Consider the following 5,667-nt stretch of genomic DNA (forward strand, 5'->3'; position numbering starts at 1 on the left):
TTTCCCCCCCCCCCCCCCCCACATCACTTTTTGGAACTAATTAAACTAAAATTACGACAGTGCCTAATTAGATATACAAATATTAATGTAGGTAAGTATAAAAAGTAGGTTCGTCTTTCATTGCATGCCAGACAATAACACGCCAAGATGGCATGTCTGTGACAGGACAGGAATTCATTGCTATCGCCTACCTTGTTATTTTACATCCTATAAAAATGCTCATGTCTGCGGAAATACGTAACCACTTGTGAAAACAGTGTTGACCATAATACTCCTTTACCAGCAGGAGGCGCCCTACAACCGAAACTGCTCAGCGGAATGGCTGCGAGCCTGAAGTTCGTCAAGTTAGCAGAAGGACAGACAAACACCGGAAGGGAAATAACCAATACTTCAAAATGAAATACTAAATTGTGTTTGTGCTGCTTTGTAGTTCATTTATTTCTTGGTTTCACCAGTACATATAATCTTGGTATAATGTTGAGTTAGATCAATTGTAGGATCGTTGCAATATGTTCTATTTGGTCGCATTTTGAAACCCGATATCGATTTTGATATTTTGAGTAAAATGGTTGTTTCAGGAAACAAATGTGCGTACACAGTGGAATAAAAGTTATCGCACATCACATTTCAACGTTTGCTCGAACACCCCAAACATACAGTAAGTCAGACTTTTATTTCGAAAGTTGTACCGGAAACCTCGTTGTCCTCGGGTTAGCTCGACAGTATTTTGTGTCGTGCCTGAAAGGACTGTGAAGTCTTGCAGCGGTTCAGACTTAAGGAGTGACAACTTAACGACGGCGAGAGCGCTTCGTCGGTTTGGTCCTCGCTCTTCCCGGTTATCTGGACGGAGGCGACAGCTGAGCTCACAGCCGCTTCATTTTCCTCGGTGAGACGAGCCCAGCCGCCAACTCCTGCGAGGATAGCTCGGATATTCAAGGACATTTTAACGTTATCACAGCTACTTTGGCCTTTTTTCGCCCCACGGCCGATTGAGGAAATCCAACGTGTGCGTCTCCTGCGCAATGATGTGGTCAGATTTAGTAAACACCATCAGAAACTGCGGTTGATATTTACACACTCGCACACACAGGAGGTAATGATGTGTCTCTGCGTGTCATCTTTGCATGTCGCGCCCGCACCCCTTCCTCTGCCGAAGGGCCAAACAAACGGCGACGTTAAGGAAATCAGTTGCTGACTTTCGATGCGTTCATCTCAATTATGGCATCGCTTCCAACCCCAGACCTCATCAAGCCGGCGGCATCTTCGTGCTGAGAGCGAACCGTGTTACTGGTGAAAGCGGCGACCCCAAAACGCGGAGAAAGGCCGATGAACTTTGCGTTACTCTTCAAAACTGCTGAGTGCTGGAGCTTGGTGAAGCCAGAGGTGCATCGCAGGTGTGCATCAGGTCCAGGTATGTGGTGAGCCTTTGCAAACCAACAGTTTGTGATTAACCGTGCTGCCATGTTGCTAGGAAACTAACTGACGGTGGGTTTACTCCAGTTCAGATTTGACCCCCACCCCCAACGGAGATGTAACTTCACGTGTCTTATTTAACACAAGGTTTTTGAACGTCGTGCGCTGTTATAACTCGCCACTTTATCAAGACGCAGCATATTTCTGCTCTCACGCCATGATGGCCTGTTGCTGTCACACAGGCATGGTCGTTGAAGCTGATGAAATGTTCCTCTCTCTCTGTCCTCACTGTAAGCTGCTGCTGATACCCAAGTGTGAGAATTTAAACTACGCACAAAAATTAAGGAAGTTTGTGTTAGGTAGATTATTTTTACCAAATGATTTTTTGGCAGAATTATTATTATAATTGTTATTTCTATACTTGCGACAAATGCCAGGTATGACACCAAAGTGTGTGACCTATCAGATTCTGTGACCCAAATGGCAAGTTAAGCGCCAGAGGCTTTGTTGACGATGTGAGGCGGTTGCAGTTTGGTTGGGTTTAGGTACCGAAAGTAATTGTTTATGGTTAGGAAAACATCGTCGTTTGGATGTAGTAACAGATTCTGATAGGTCACACATTTTGGTGTTACACCTGTTGAAAAAAGGGATGCCGTGCCACAGCAGTGTGTGACAGTCATAAGGAGGAGGTGTCAGGCTGTTGTGGCTGTGTATGGTTCTTTCACATGCTACTGACCACCCTGTTAGATAAATTAATACATACATTTTAAATTGCTAATATGTCTTGTGTCTGCAGACTTAAATCATCCAATCAACCAAACAAGAGTCAACAGCAAAGAAAAGCTCAGAGAAGAATTGGCAAATGTTTCACAGGCGCAACCCACATACTCAGAGCTGCTGCTCATCCCACAAATGCATGTTCCTAAGTGGCACAATTTAAAAAGGGACATAAACCTACCAAACACAAATGTCCTTTCTTTTTGTGTGTAATTTAAGATCCTTTTGCAAATGACTGTATGTTTGACTATTGGCCTAAGCCAGAAGGGCCAAATTTGACTTTGAGGTTACAGTCAGCTTGTTTTGACTTAACTAAAAACCTGCATGCCACAAGCTTGCTTTTGTATCCCCCAGACATATTGCTATTTTATGAGTTTCAGCATCAAGAGTCACTCCACTTGACTCAGCAGGGCCTGGGTGAGTCACTGAGACAGTGCTTACTTGGGGGCTGTGGCCAAATGATGGCTCTGCTTTGAGGGCAGGAGGTCCACTGTGACCCCCCCACCTCCTCATGTGTCCAACATCGCAGTGTCTCTTTAAATTGGGATTGCAATCTGAGACTAGGTTTGAGATTGATCTATACTGATAAGAACACTATTAAGCCTGCACTTGTATGTTGACATGAGGCACATGCAGAGAAAGGTGATCGTTTTGTTTCTGGGCCTGAAGAACTCATCTGCACACAGGGTGTAATCTGTCTTTGATGTGTTGAAACTTGCGTCCTGCCTCCTTGGAGCTGTACCGGGTGTGCGAGTTGCAAAAATTAGATTTCATGCATTCTTTCCCTGACCTGAATTATAAGCAATCTGTGCTTTCAGATTGTTCCCTTCTGAGTCACTTAGTTTTGACTTGTTGACAGACTTGTTACTTATGTTCCTCATTTTTGATCTGAACCACGGATTTCCAGTAACGATTACCACACAAAAGCTGTCGATGACGAGCAGGATATTTTCCATTCATTTGTGTCAGTGCAGATCTGATGATTAAGTGCAGAAGTCACTAGTGATCATCCAGAATTCAAATCTTCCTCACGTGCAGGGAATGTTTATTGCTAGGATTGTATTGATACTACTACTCTTGTGATTGTTGGTTATTTTTCATGACTAAAAATGGCTTTTAAAATATAAATATTATATAAAAAAATATTGCATTCAGAACAGGATTAGAATAGTTTAAATATAACTAAATATTTCTAGAGCAGCAACATAATGTTAAACAATGTCTCTATATAAACTTAATATCTCACTGTAAACAAATTTAAAATTCTAATAAATCACATTCCTCACAAAAGACAAAGAATGGGGGAAAAACTCCGTCAGTATCAGTCCTTCCTCCTCCCCCTGCTGCTGCCCACTGCCTGCAGGTAAAGAGAAGAGGTGCTGGTTTGTCTCAGCCTGCAGCAAAGTTTACAAGACCTTGCCAACTTTTAAAAGGTACGTGGCAGACTAAACTTAATAGCGAATTTAAAACACACAGACAGCTTTCGTTTTAGCATGTTTGTACCAACTCGCCAACAAGCACGCGGCGGTGAACGAGAGACCGAGGACAGAGCAGATTAAAATATCGCTTTCTACATGTTTATGTTTGAAGATCCGGCGTATTGATTAAGTACTGGCTTTGTACCAAGGTTTGAAGGTTTTTGTTACACGTACTTGCAGTAACGAGCGTGGTTGTGGTCGACTCGAGTGATCTTCACTTCTCCGTCTGCTCTGCTGCTCGCTGTCAGAGGAGCAGGACAGAAACTGAGGCGTGTTAATAAATTACACCAACACGTTAAAAAGCGCGGATTAAAAAGGCGTTAACTCCCGTTGTTGTCTCTACTACTGTGTTTAATAAATAAGGCCCGGGGCCCGTTTAATACCGGGTTTCATTGCCCTCTCCCTGCTCACGTGACAGCGCACCGCCTTCATTACCAGTTTACCAGTTATGACCTTTAAGATAGTGTAAGTTTCTCTTCTGTAGACATGGCAGCTCCTCATCTGCCTAACAAGTTTTCTGACGAGGTATCCCCCCCCACACACACACACACATACCTAGACACCACTCACATGCAGGACATGGGCAGGGCAGTGTTTACAATGCAAATTTGAAATTCTATTTTATGACCTTTATGCTTAAGAGAATTTTTTGTTTGTCACTGAAGACGGTTTATTCCTACATCCATAATTGTAACTGAATGAAAGTAAAGTACTTGTAAAATAGGTAATTGAATTGCATGTTTCTTTTCGGATTATTGGCAGTATTTAATATTGCAATTTGTTAAGTCTAGTAGTGAATAGTCTGAATTGGGCCCAATGTCCCAGTGCCCAGCTGGACACCTAAGCTCCCAGAGTGTAATTGACATCACCCCTGTGCTCAGTGAAACTGTGAATGAAGGAGAGTACAAGGACTAAAAGCTTTCACTGAGGAAGAGGATCACATGTGGTCAATAAAATGCAAGCCTTTTATTTTGTATATCGTTTAGGAAAATGAGGTCCTACTTTCTGATTAAATGGCCTTCATATTACTGCCATGTTGTTTAATACTGTATTGTTTTCGATCCGATTTAAAACGGTACAATCAGCATGACTTCACAAAGCAAAGATCTACACAGACTTCTTGCTGTGATGTGTTCTTTCCCTGTTTTGTTTAATTTGTCTTTTCATCGTCATTCTTAGCATGGGAACATTATGAATTGTGGGTAATTCCCTCAAGGAAGTTCTGCTTGCCATGCAGAAGGGTGCACATAGGGCATAAAAAGTCTATGCGAGAGCTCACTAGCACTCACTGATTTCATGGTAGTCACAAATATACATTGTGGGTCTATTTGCAAGTCTGTGAATGCAGGCATTAGGACTGGGCCGTGATGTTGTCTAATCGCTGGAATCATATTTGCGGTACTTTGTCATTTAAATTTTTTTAACTCCTTAAGGGCATAACACATAACACAATAGGCCTTTATACTCTTTTAGGTTAAGAAGCTTCTTTTTAATGTGATATTGTTTTTAAGTACACCTAAAGCAGTACGTGCCTATGTTATGATTGTTGTGAGTACATTTAAGTTAAACTGACAAAAACTATGAGGTTGGATGATATAGTTACAATCTGTGATATCCCTTGGTCAGAAAATCGCTCACCAGAATCTTTTGGTAACCAAGTCATTTTAACAGATCTCGAATATTAATTCAGTTATAAATATTGTATGAGTTATTTCCTGGAAAAAGATAATTGTAGCTTAAGGATTGCAAATGTATTCGCAGTTATGTTTGTTTTTGAAAGTACAGGGTTTTTTTTGTTTTGTTTTTTCTAGGATAATCATAAATGGACTTTTATATTTGTCGTTTTTGTTCATGCAGGCAGAGCATTTCTTAACTGAGGCATAATATAGGCATGTTGAAGAAAAAAAAAAATAATTATCATGTATTAATACATCCACGTAAAGTCAAGGATTCTTACAGGAAGACAGTAGTTGAGAGGCTGAAACCTGATAGCTCTTAA

The 5,667-nt window shown here is 41.4% G+C and overlaps 1 protein-coding gene across 3 annotated transcripts in view; it reads left to right on the forward strand.

Annotated features, from left to right (window-relative positions):
- Positions 1-743: 743 nt before the first annotated feature.
- Positions 744-5,667, forward strand: part of LOC123959698 (membrane-associated phosphatidylinositol transfer protein 2-like) — a 57,951-nt gene continuing 53,027 nt past the window's right edge. For 2 of the 3 annotated variants that reach the window (XM_046033908.1, XM_046033906.1), the window contains exon 1: positions 744-1,411. The gene's annotated coding sequence lies outside the window, so the exon portion shown is untranslated. Of the gene's footprint in view, positions 1,412-3,502; positions 3,624-5,667 lie in introns of those variants that run through there. The other variant, XM_046033907.1, reaches the window with a different exon arrangement.

This window comes from Micropterus dolomieu, linkage group LG21 (genome assembly GCF_021292245.1).
Source record: "Micropterus dolomieu isolate WLL.071019.BEF.003 ecotype Adirondacks linkage group LG21, ASM2129224v1, whole genome shotgun sequence".
In the NCBI taxonomy this organism is placed as follows: Eukaryota; Metazoa; Chordata; class Actinopteri; order Centrarchiformes; family Centrarchidae; genus Micropterus; species Micropterus dolomieu.